The sequence below is a fragment of the Tursiops truncatus genome, chromosome 2 (genome assembly GCF_011762595.2).
Source record: "Tursiops truncatus isolate mTurTru1 chromosome 2, mTurTru1.mat.Y, whole genome shotgun sequence".
NCBI lineage: Eukaryota > Metazoa > Chordata > Mammalia > Artiodactyla > Delphinidae > Tursiops > Tursiops truncatus.
Genome location: NC_047035.1, coordinates 43,521,549 through 43,534,637, shown reverse-complemented (window position 1 = coordinate 43,534,637; position 13,089 = coordinate 43,521,549). Strand labels below are relative to the sequence as shown.

General features: G+C 38.8%; 1 long non-coding RNA gene across 3 annotated transcripts in view; it reads left to right on the top strand.

The window, feature by feature from the left end:
- LOC109548022 (uncharacterized) overlaps window positions 1-12,176 on the top strand; it is a 138,643-nt gene extending 126,467 nt beyond the window's left edge. For all 3 annotated transcript variants that reach the window (XR_012329968.1, XR_002174012.3, XR_002174015.3), the window contains one exon: window positions 597-12,176. This is a non-coding gene — a long non-coding RNA (uncharacterized lncRNA). The remainder of the gene's footprint in view (window positions 1-596) is intronic.
- Window positions 12,177-13,089: the final 913 nt, after the last annotated feature.

Genomic DNA, 13,089 nt, shown 5'->3' with positions numbered 1-13,089 from the left:
TCTGTGTTCCATCATCCCCTGCAAACAGGAAAGGAATACAAATGTGTGGAAATCAAGTTATAAACAGCAATCAAAAAGGCAGACAGTAGAATCACCAGTGTTCTGTTTTTTTCTCCTGCTGTCATTTGAAGAGACAGATAACTCTAGCTCATTTTCTGTCTGGAATCTGGAGTCTCTGCTCTGTAAGGTACAGTGTGTATCTGGACCCCTATCCAGGCTATGACGATGCTCATGGACTTGGTGGATGCTCTCTGTTCCTGGGTGTACCCTCCCCACTTCCTTGTGAGAGCATTACACATTTCAGCTCCAAAGGCCTTGGCCTTGGCCACGTAACCTGCTTTGTCTAATCAAACGTAAACAGATGTGTGGTATGCCACCTCTCAGCAGAAGCTTCAAGAGGCATCACAGGGTCCCACTACCTCTCTAGCTCTTCCTTTCTGCCACTAGAATGGAGAATCCCAAAAAGAAGCTGCTCTTTGGGTCTATGTGGGAGAATGAGCAGAACCCTGTGTCTGCTGACGTGAAATGTGAACAAGAAATAAGTATTTGTTGTTATATTCCACTGAGTTGCTTTTTTTTTTTTTTTTTAACTGCAGCAAAGATGACTATTAAGTTGAAAAGGATGTGTCCCCAAAACAGAGCAAGTCTGGACTGCACAAAATTACCTTCCATCTCGGAGCAAATTACGACTTAATATGTTTCTGGGAGCACAGTGAGTTCTGCTTTGTATTTTTACATTTACTAAGAAAATTTAGTAGCATTTTTTCACACTAAAATAGTCAAAGCTCTCTGAAAGTGACAGTCATTAAGGCCTTCTCCCCTGATAGAGAAAACAAGTTCAACACAATGAATTTATGTACCTATCAGGAAATTTAATGGGAGCAGTGGTCACCCTGAGTCCCCAGATAGTAGAATCCTGGGGGAAAGGAGGCAGAATTGTCTGCAAGATTCTGTTGTGTCTCCAGGGACCTCCTTTAAGCGTAAGGCTTATCCTGGGGTTAAGAAAGTGGTGCAGCCCACAGATAGCAAGTGAGAGTGGATGGTTTCTCACTTTTCCTCTCCAGAACCTGCTGGCTCTCCTGCTGAATGTGTGTGCACTGCTTAATGACCCAGGTGGGACTGCCCCACTGGGGTAAAGCTTTCATCCAGCTAAGGCTTCCTGATATAATTATTTGGGGAAAGTGGGTAGCAAGATTTGAAAGTGAATTCTTCACTGCAGAATATAAACCAAGTAAGGATGAACACAGCAATTACTACATGACTTCCAAGTCTCATAAACAGAGTTCTCAGAGCCTAGGCCTCCAGAAGATGAAAACTGGTATTCTCTTATTTATTTATTCAACAAAGTCCTATGGAGACTACCAGGAGTTAGACAGTCGGGTTCCAGGGGTTCAAACAAGAAAGACTTGAGCTCGTAATCTAGACAAAGGCCAGAGAACACATCTAATACAGTATGATAAGGGCCAAGTATGGCAGATACAAGGCCACATGGAAGCAGAGGAGAAGCACTTGTTAAGAGGAGATGGGCATAATGATTAGGAGAAGCTCCCATGATGCAGTGACATTGAGATGAGTCAGTAAGTATGTTAGCCAGCTCCCTCGGCTGTGTACAGACTATACTTCATAACAGTTCTGCAAATTCCCTCTAGGACCATGTGGCTTACACAGAGAGTAAAGGGAAAAAACAAAAATATATAAGAGGGTGGAATAAGAGACTCTAGTGTTGGAAGGCTGGGAAGGGAACACGAGCCTACCCAATTAAGTAGGTATTATTCCCATTTTACAGATGAAAAAACTGAGAGTTGTATTAAAGGTTGTTCAAGGTTGAGCCTAAGACAGTATGACTCCAAGGTCTAAACTTTTTATTCTGAATATTGATTCTGTCTAGGTTTCAGGCTTGAGCTCCCCGTTTAAGCACTGGAAGTTTCAGAAATGGTTTGGAGAAAAAGTTCTGTTTCCTGGCAGGAATGGCAGTCTTGCATGAGGTTTGATAGAAGTGATATTAAGAGAAAGGTGTACTCTACTACACTTCAGATCACATTATTCTCAGGGAATAGCTTATAAAGGAGGAATGATTCTACAAAGATTTTAAGTATCCCTTTGAGTTGATATCTGCCTTCACGGTCACCTTCTTTGAAGATTGCATCTGTACCACCGTCAGAGCATGGAGAACATTTTTGATGACACCAACAGTCACCTAAATCCCCACCTAGTATTGACTCATTCTTTCTTCTGCTAACTAAATTGAATTGTTGACAATTCTTTTACTATCCACAGATACCATAGAAAGATTGGCTCTCCAGAGTTCTTTTATTTTTCTGACCATTTTAAGCATGATTTTCTAGAGTCCTGCTTAGATTTATTGTTTTGTATATATCATTAAAATTGATTTACCAGGAATTCCATCCGCTTCTATGAACCTTGATTGGAGTCATACAAATTGATGGTAGAGGCCACTGGAATTTGGAAACATGAGTGAAAGTCCTAGTCCTGCCATTGGATGGCCCTGAGTATATGTTTAGTTTCATCTTAGGTTCTCTGTCAAACAGCGATAATATGTATCTCATGGGCTTCATTTTGAGGTTAAGTACCATAACGTTCATGAAAGAATGGTGAGCTGCTCTTCAGATTATTCTCCTTTTTTCTTTTCTTTTTGGTGTCTAGGAATATCCCCAAATGTCTTCTGAATCATTACAGAAAGAGTAAATCATGCCCCACGTGGTGTTTAGCGGTACAGTTTTTAAGATTTGTAATCTGTATATGATAGGTAGGGCAAATTTATTAACCATATTTAGTTCACTGGAACATACTGTTCTGAAGATAACTGGGATGATAAGAATATTACTGTAACTTATTAAAGCCAATTAAAACTTTCTGAAGATTTAAGATGTGATTTTCTTCACTTTTAAAAAAAGAGTTTTAGCCTTGGGGTCCATAGTTGCTGAGATTCCATTTTAAAATATTGTCGTTTTTTGAAAAAATCTTTTCTCGTATAAAACCTCTTATCAGATAAGTAGGACCCTATAAGAGGCTTTCACACTTCTTCTATACCTTTGTTTACCTGAGTCCCCTGAATTACCATTTCTCTTCTGTTTTGTTTTTGTTTTTTTTTTTTGTTGCGGTACACGGGCCTCTCACTCTTGCGGCCTCTCCCATTGCGGAGCACAGGCTCCGGACGCGCAGGCTCAGCGGCCATGGCTCACGGGTTCAGCTGCTCCGCGGCATGTGGGATCTTCCAGGACCGGAGCACGAACCCGTGTCCCCTGCATTGGCAGGCGCACTCCCAACCACTGCGTTACCAGGGAAGCCCTCTCTTCTGTTTATTTTTTAAAGCTAGTGTTCTCAAAGTTTGAGGGGTTTTTTTTTCAGGTTTTTTTTCACTACCCACTTATTTTGAATAGAGTATTTTGTTGTTTTTGCGTTGTCACTATTGATTTTAAGGATGCAAGAGATTTTAATATGTTGCTGGCCAAGCTGAAGAATAAATGGAGAAGGAGAGATTGAAAATGTAGGTGGAAGAGATGGAGAGAAGGTGATCATGGATGCAGAAGGAGTCAACATCAGAATGGTAGCAAACACAAAAATCAAAGGTGGTCCCCACAATGCTGGTAATTAGCAAAGTAGCAAACAGGAGAACAGAGACACTTCGAGGCAGAGAGGAAAACATCTCTTAGCACACAATTGTTTTAGTCTTTTCAGGAAAGTAGAAGTGTGGTCATATGATGAGAGCAAGTGAGTGTGGACTCAGAGCTTGAGAGCATCTCTGGGGAAGGCAGTACGATGTCCGCCACCAAAATGTAACAGTATTGGGCAGCAGCCTAATGGACCCAGCTGCATTTTAAAATGATAAGTTTGCTGGGAAACCCATGGATATATTAAGGTAATTTATCTAGCAATTCCAGTAACCAAGTAACCCAGGAGTTGGTAAGTGGTCAGGCAGACGTGAGGAAATGCCAAAGGTCTTGATTTAATAGTAAATGCTGATCAGGGAGACAAGTGAAGTGAAGGAGGTGTAACATTGGGAAAACTAGAAGAGCTCCAAGGACTGGCAGTCCTGATAAAGACAAGATCAGAGTCTGTGATTTTTCTGGTACTTTTATTCTTCTCAGAATGGGTACAGTGTGCTAATACTAAATCCCAGGATTGAGGTAAAAGATGCTGGCTTTTCACATCTTGAAGATGAGAAAACTAGTTTCCTTATAAACTTCATTAGAAGTCACTGTTTAACCATATGTTAAACCCTCCAATTATAGGTTTTGGTATTATTTCTCTGCTACACTGTACACCGTACATCATTAATGGATTATATCTGCACATTTCCTTTCTTCCTTCTCCTCCCACTTGATAAACTTTCCCCACATGCACTCCTGAGAGTCCATGTAACATCTCTACATTCTGTGCCAATGGTGAGATCTTTCATTGCTGGCTAGAAGCTTACCAAACGTACTGTTATTTAAGAGGAGGTTACCCGCATACCTGATCTGTTTGGCCTCTCGGCTCTGTGTCCACAAACTCCAGAGGATCCTCGACTCTGAAGTTCAAGAATAGGAGCAGAAGATTCTTCGGTGACAGACAGAGGGGACAGTTGTCTGCTGATGCTACTGTGTGAACTGGGGCAGTTGGCTCCCGGTTTACATCGAGTAACTGATGATCTGGAGGTACCTGGGAAGAAAGAGTTCATACCAGTTTGAGAATTTCCTGAAGGAAAACAGATTTTTAAATGCCTTGGCAGTAAAATATATGGAACATTCATTGAGTTCATTTCTAATTTTAAAAAAGGGGGTCCTAAAAAGAGAATGCTATGTTGGCAAGGTCTGTGTCCCTAAGACAAAGGGTCTTTTTAGATAAATCCATTAACTGGAAATGAACATTAGAAAATGGTGTTTGGGTTGACATATCTGTTCTGAATTAGAACTGTTATCACAGTCAAGTAGTTTACCTCAAGGAAAGCAAAGTGATGATATGCTGCTTCCTCCCTTTTCTTCGTAAGGCTGACTGTTGAATTCCTAACTGGTAAGACTGCCAACAGGGTCTCCTATTAAATCCACTATACACTTTTCCATTAGATTGATCACTAAAATCCAACTTGGTTGTGTCTCTCTGCTCTGGCTAGGACTTCCAATATGTTGAATAAAAGTACTGAGAGTGGAATGCTTTCAGCTTTTTCACTGTTGAGAATGATGTTAGCTGTGGGTTTGTCATATATGCCCTTTATTATGTTGAGGTAAGTTCCCTCTATGCCTACTTTCTGGAGAGTTTTTATCATAAACGGGTGTTGAATTTTGTTGGAAGCTTCTGCATCTATTGAGATGATCATATGGTTTTTATCCTTCAATTTGTTAATATGGTGTATCACATTGATTGATTTGCAGATATTGAAAAACCCTTGCATCCCTGGGATAAATCCCACTTGATCATGGTGTATTATCCTTTTGATGTGTTGTTGGATTTGGTTTGCTAATATTTTGTTGAGGACTTTTGCATCTACGTTTTTGCATCTGTGATATTGGCCTGCGGTTTTCTTTTCTTGTTGTATCTTTGTCTGGCTTTGGTATCAGGGTGATGCTGACATCACAGAATGAGTTTGGAAGTATTCCTGCCTCTGCAAATTTTTTTGAATAATTTAAGAAAGATAGGTGTTAATTATTCTCTAAATGTTTGGTAGAATTCGCCTGTGAAGCCACCTGGTCCTGGACTTTTGTTTACTGGGAGATTTTTTTTTTATTACTGATTCAATTTCATTACTGGTAATTAGTCTGTTTATATTTTCTATTTCTTCTTGGTTTAGACTTGGGAGATTGTACATAATTACGAATTTCTTCTAGGTTTTCCATTTTATTTGCATATAGTTGCTCATAGCAGCTATGATCCTTTGTATTTCTGCCGTGTCCGTCGTAACTTCTCCTTTTTCATTTCTGAGTTTATTGATTTGGACCCTCTCTTTTTCTTGATGAGTCTGGCTAAAGCTTTATCAATTTTGTTTATCTTTTCAAAGAAATAGCTCTTAGTTTCATTGATCTTTTCACGTTTTTTAGCCTTTATTTCATTTATTTCTGCTCTGATCTTTATGATTTATTTCCTTCTACTAAGGGGTTTTGTTTGTTCTTTGCTTTCTAGCTCCTTTAGGCATAAAATTAGATCGTTTATTCGAAATGTTTTCTTTTCCTGAGGTAAGCTTGTATAGCTATAAACTTTTTTCTTAGAACTTCTTTTGCCGAGTCCCATAGATTTTGAGTCATTGTGTTTTTGTTTCATTTGTCTCCAGGTGTTTTTTTATTTCCTATTTGATCTCTTTAGTGATCATTGGTTGTTTAGTAGCATATTGTTTACCTCTACATGTCAGTGTTTTTTGCAGTTTTTTTCTTGTAGTTGAATTCGAGTCTCATAGTGTTGTTGTTAGAAAAGATGGTGATATAATTTCAATTTTCTTAAATATACCAAGGCTTGATTCTGTGGCCTAGCATGTGATCTATCCTGGAGAATGTTCCATGTGCACTTGACAAGAATGTGTATTCTGCTGCTTTTGGACGAATGTTCTCTCTCTATATGTATCTGTTAATTTCATCTGGTCTAATGTGTCACTTCAGGCCAGTGTTTCCTTGTTGATTTTCTGTCTGAATGATCTGTCCATTGATGTAAGTGGGGTGTTAAAGTCCCCTATTAGTATTATGTTATTGTTGATTTGTCCATTTATGTCTGTTAATATTTGTTTTTATGTATTTAGGTGCCCCTATGTTGGGTGCATGTATATTTACAATTGTTATATCTTATTAGATTGATCCCTTGATCATTATGTAGTGTCTTTTTTTGTCTCTTGTAACAGTCTCTACTTTAACTCTATTTTAACTCTGTTTTGTCTGATAAAGTATTGCTACCCTGGCTTTCTTTTGATTTCCATTGGTATGGAATACCTTTTTCCATCTCTCACTTTCAATCTGTTTATGTCTTTGGATATGAAATGAGTTTCTTGTAGGTCTTGGTTTTGGATCCATTCAGCCACTGTATGTCTTTTTTTTTTTTAATAATACTTTTTAAAATTGAAATATTGCTGATTTACAGTTTGTGCCAATCTCTGCTGTACAGCAAAGTGACTCAGTTATACACATATATACATTCTTTTTTTAAAAATATTCTTTTCCATTATGGTTTACCCCAGGAGACTGGATATAGTTCCCTGTGCTATACAGTAGGACCTTGTTGTTTGTCCATTCTAAATGCAATAGCCTGTAATAGTTTGCATCTACCAACTCCAAACTCCCAGTCCATCCCTCTCCCCCTCCGCTTGGCAACCACAAGGCTGACCTCTGCCTGTGAGTCTGTTTCTGTTTTGTAGATAGGTTCATTTGTGTCACATTTTAGATTCTGCATATAAGTGATATCATATGGTATTTCTTTTTCTCTTTCTGACTTACTTTACTTAGTATGATAACCTCTAGTCACGTCCATGTTGCTGCAAATGGCATTATTTTGTTCTTTTTTTATGGCTGAGTAGTATCCCATTGTATATATGTACCACTTCTTCTTTATCTATTCAGCTGTAGATGGACATTTAAGTTGTCTCCAAGTTTTGGCTATTGTGAATAATGCTGCTAGAAACACAGAGGTGAATATATCTTGTTGAATTATAGTTTTGTCCAGTTATATGCCCAGGAATGAGATTGCTGGATCATATGGTAGTTCTATTTTTGGTTTTCTGAGGAACCTCCCTACCATTTTCCATAGTGGCTGCACCAACTTACATTCCCACCAACAGTGTAGAAGGGTTCCCCTTTCTCCACACCCTCTCCAGCATTTGTTATTTGTAGACTTTTTAATGATGGCCATTCTGACCAGTGTGAGGTGGTACCTCAATGTAGTTTTGATTTGCATTTCTCCAATAATTAGTGATGTTGAGCATATTTTCATGTGCCTATTGGCCATCTGTATGTCTTCTTTGGAGAAATGTCTATTAAGGTCTTCTGCCGATTTTTCGATTGGATTTTTTTTTATTGTTGAGTTGTGTGAGCTGTTTATATATTTTGGAGATTAATCCCTTATCTGTCACATCATTTGCAAATATTTTCTCCCATTCCATAGGTTATCTTTTTGTGTTTTTTTTTTGTTTTTGTTTTAGTTTTTTTTTTTATGATTTCCTTTACTGTGCAAGAGCTTGTAAGTTTGGTTAGGTTCCACTTGTTTATTTTTATTTCTATTGCCTTGGGAGACTAACCTAACAAAACATTGGTACAATTTATGTCAGAGAATGTTTTGCCTATGCTCTCTTCTAGGCGTTTTATGGTGTCATGTCTTATGTTTAAGTCTTTAAACCATTTTAGGTTTATTTTTGTGCATGGTGTGAGGGTGTGTTCTAACTTCATTGATTTACATGATTTACATTGATTTACTTTCCCAGAACCACTTGCTGGAGATTGTCTTTTTCCCATTTTATATTCTTGGCTACTTTGTTGAAGATTAATTGACTGTAGGTGTGTGGATTTATTTCTATTCTGTTCCATTGATCTATATGTCTGTTTTTGTACCAATACCACACTGTTTTGATTACTATACCTTTGTAGTATTGTCTGAAGTCTGAGGGAGTTATGCCTCCTGCTTTTTATTTTCCCCCTCAGGATTGCTTTGGCAATTCTGGGTCTTTTATGGTTCCATATAAATTTTTAGATTATTCTAGTTCTGTGAAAAATGTTATGGATAATTTGATAGGGGTTGCATTAAATCTGTAGATTGTTTTGGGTAATATTGCCATTTTAATAATATTAATTCATCCAATCCAAGAGTATGGGATATCTTTCCATTTCTTTGAACCCTCTTTAATTTCCTTTGCTAATGTTTCATAGTTCTCAGCATGTAAGTCTTTCACCTCCTTGGTCAGGTTTACTCCTAGGTTTTTTTGTGTGTGCGATTTTAAAAGGAATTGTTCTTTTTTTTTACATTCTCTGATTTTCATTGTTAGTGTAAAGAAATGCAACCAATTTCTGAATGTTAATCTTGTATCCTGCTACTTTGCTTAATTCATTTATCAGACCTAGCAGTTTTTGTGTGGGTCCTTAGGGTTTTCTTTATATAGTATCATGTCATCTTCATGTAGTGACAATTTTACCTCTTCCCTTCCAATCTGGATACCTTTTATTTGTTTTCTTGTTTGACTGCTGTGGCTAGGACTTCCAATACTATGTTGAACAGAAGCTGTGAGAGTGGGCATCCTTGTCTTGTTCCAGATTTTAGTGCAAAGACTTTCAGATTTTCACTGTTGAGTATTGTATTGGCTGTGGGTTTGTCATAAATAGCTTTTATTATGTTGAGATATGTCCCCTGTATACCCACTTTGGTAAGAGTTTTTATCATGAATGATGTTGAATTTTTTCAAGTGCTTTTTCTGCGTCTATTGAGATGGTCATGTGGTTTCTTAATTTTCTTTTGTTAATGTGGTGTATTACATTGATTGATTTGTGTATGTTGAACTATCCTTGTGAACTTGGTATGAATCCCACTTGGTCATGGTGTATGATTTCTTTTATGTGTTTTTGGATTCAGTTTGCTAATATTTTGTTCAGAATTTTTGCATCTATATTCATCAAAGATATTGTCCTGTAATTTTCTTTCTTGGTGGTATCTTTGTCTGCTTTTGATATCAGGATGATCATGGCTTCATAGAATGTTTTGGGGAATGTTCCCTTCTCTTCAGTCTTTCAGAAGAGTTTGAGAAGAATTGGTAAATATAAGTTCTTTGTATGTTTGGTAGAATTCGCCTGTGAAGCCATCTGGTCCTGGACTTTTGTTTGCAGGGAGTTTTTTTATTATTACAGATTCTATTTCACTGCTAGTGATTGGTCTGTTCAAATTATCTATTTCTTCTTGATTCAGTTTTGGTGGGCTCTATGTTTCTAGAAGTTTGTCCATTTCTTCTAGGTTGTCAAATTTGTTGGCATATAACTGTTCATAGTATTCTCTTATTGTTTTTTGTATTTCTGCGGTTGAGACTTTTCCTTTTTCATTTCTTATTTTGCTTATTTTGGTTCTCTCTCTTTTCTTCTTGGTGAGCCTGGCCACAGGTTTGTCAATTTCTTTACCCTTTCAAAGACCCAGCTCTTGGTTTTATTGATTTTTTTCTATTTTTTTTTAAATCCCTATTTTATTTATTTCCTCCCTGATCTTTATTATTAACTTTCTTCTGCTGAATTTAGGTTTTGTTTGTTCTTGTTTTTCTGATTCTTTTAGGTGGTAGGTTAGGTTGTTTATTTGAGATTTTTCTTGTTTTTTTGAGGAAGGCCTGGATTGCTATTAACTTCCCTCTAAGAACTGCTTTTGCTGCATCCCATAGATTTTGTATGGTTTTGTTTTCATTGTCATGTGTCTCAAGATATTTTTTAATTTTCTTTTTGATTTCCTTATTGACCCATTGGCTTTTTAGTAGCATGTTGTTTAGTCTCCATGTAATCATTTTTTTCTCATTTCTTTTCTCTATATCTTTTGATTGGAGCATTTAGTCCATTTACATTTAAAATAATTATTTATAGGTATGTTCTTATTGCCATTTTGTTAATTGTTTCTGGGTTGTTTTTGTAGGTCTTTTTTTAAAAAATTCCTTTATTCTTTTTTCTCATCTCTTGTGATTTGATGACTATCTTTAGTGTTAGCTTTTTCTTTTTTGTGTGTGTATCTATTATAGGTTTTTGGTTTGTGGTTACCATGAGGTTTTTATATAGCAATCTATATATATGCATGATTGTTTTAAGTTGCTGATTTCTTAATTTCAAATGCATTCCAACAACCCTGCATTTTACTCTCCTCCTCTCACAATTATTGCTTATTGTGAATATAGATGATTTTACCACTTTTGTCTTTTAACCTTCCTACTGGCTTTGTGAGGGGATGATTTCCTACCTTTACTGTGGATTTGTCGTTACCAATGAGCTTTCTCCTCACATGATTTTCATGTTTCTCACTGTGTCCTTTTTTTTCTTAGAGCAATTCCTTTAACATTTCTTTTAAAGCTGGTTTGGTGGTGCTGAACTCTTTTAGCTTTTGCTTGTCTGTGAAGCTTTTGATCTCTCCATCAAATCTGAACCGAGAATCTTGCTGGGTAGAGTATTCTTGGTTGTAGGTTTTTCACTTTCATCACTTTAAAAATATTGTGCCACACCCTTCTGGCTTGCAGAGTTTCTGCTGAAAAGTCAGCTGATAATCTTGCATGAGTTCCCTTGTACATAAAGTGTTGCTTTTCTCTTGAAGCTTTTAATATTCTCTATCTTCAGTTTTTGCCATTTTATTTACAATATGTCTTGGTGTGTTCCTCTTTGGGCTAATCTTGTATGGTACTCTCTGTACTTCCTGGATTTGAATGTCTGTTTCCTTTCCCAAGTTAGGGAGGTTTTCAGCTATTATCTCTTCAACTATGCTCTCAACCCATTTCTCTCTCTCTTCTCCTTTTTGGACACCTATAATGCAAACATTAGTGCACTTGATGTTGTCCCAGAGGTCTCTAAATTGTCCTCATTTCTTTTTATTCTTTTTTCTGTTCAGCATAAGTGATTTCCACTACTCTGTCTTCCAGCTCGTTGTTCTGTTCCTATGTATCATTCAGTCTACTGTTGATTCCTTCTAGTGTATTTTTTCATTTCAGTTATTGTATTCTTCATCTCTTTATATTTATTCTTTAATGTTTTCTAACTCTTTGTTAAAAACTTCTAATTTCTCACTCTGTGCATCCATTCTTCTCCCAATTTGTTGATCATCTTTATGATCACTATCCTGAACTCTTTCTCAGGTAGATTGCCTGTCTCCACTTCACTTAGTTCTTCTTCTGGAGTTTTATCTTGTTCCTTCATTTGGAATATGATCCTCTGTCACCTCATTTTGCCTAACTTGCTATTTTTATTTTTATGTACCCCCTGGTAAGTTGTTTGTATTTCCTGACTTTGGAGAAGTGGCCTTCTGTAGGAGACATCCTATGAGTCCCAATAGCACACTCACCTCTTGTCACCAGAGCTATATGCTCTAGGGGTTCCTTCTATGAGGACTGTGTGGGTATTTCTGTTGTGGTGAGCTGACTACACCAGTGGTCTGGTAGGTTTATTTGGCCCTGGTATGGTTGGTTGCCAGGTCCTGCCTTGTGCAGAGTCTGTCAGCTGCTGGTTGGTGGGGTCTGATCATGAGGCAGCTGACTGCAGAACCCTGGAGGTTCCAGGGCTAGAGGGCTAGTGCTGTGTTACTGGTGGGCAGAGTCAGGATCCAGGAGAACCTGGGGCTGTTGCCCACCTACTGGTGGATGAAGCCAGGTCCTGGGGCTTGTGCCGGCCTACTGGTGGACAGAGCCATGTCCTGGGGTCTGGTTGCAGGGCCTAGGGGTCCCAGAGCAGGTGTCAGATCTCTGGTAGGTGGGCTGGTTCCTGACATGGTTGGCTGCAGGGGCTGGTATCTTGAAGCTTGTGTTGGCCTCCTAGTGGGCAGGGACCAGGCTCAGCCAGTTCCACGGCAGGCCTAGTCCATAGACTGGGATGTTGCTGTTCTTTTTGTGGCTGCTGTCTGCCTGCTGGTGGGTTCAGCTGGGTCTGAGGCTAGGACAGGCTCCTGGTGGGTGGGGCCTGGGCCCCACATGGTCTCTGGCTGGAGGCCCTGGGGGTCTTGGGTCTATTGCCTGTGCACTGGTGTGTGGGGACAGATCCTGGGCCCTCTGGTGAGGAGGGCCATGTCCAGAGGCGACTGTGGACCCAGGGGGTCTTAAGGCAGCTTGTCTGCTGGTAGGTGGAGTTGTGTCAGTGTCCAGTTAACTGTTTGTCCTGAGGTATCTCAGTACTGGTGCCTGCAGACTGTTGGGCTGCAGTGGGACTGGGTGCTGTGGTAATAATCTAGAAGGAAGATTCCAGAATGGTGTTACCATGTGGTAGAAGGAGCTCCCCAAAATAACTGCCGGGAGGCTATGTCCCCAGGGTGAATTGGAATTATCTCCTGCCTCTCCAGGAGACTCTCTAGAGCTCAGAAGGTAGGTCTGACCCAAGCTCCTACCGAATTACTGCTTCTACCCTGGGTTCCAGAGCATGTGAGACTTTGTGTGAGCCCCTTAAGAATAAAGTCTCTATTTCCCCCAGCCCT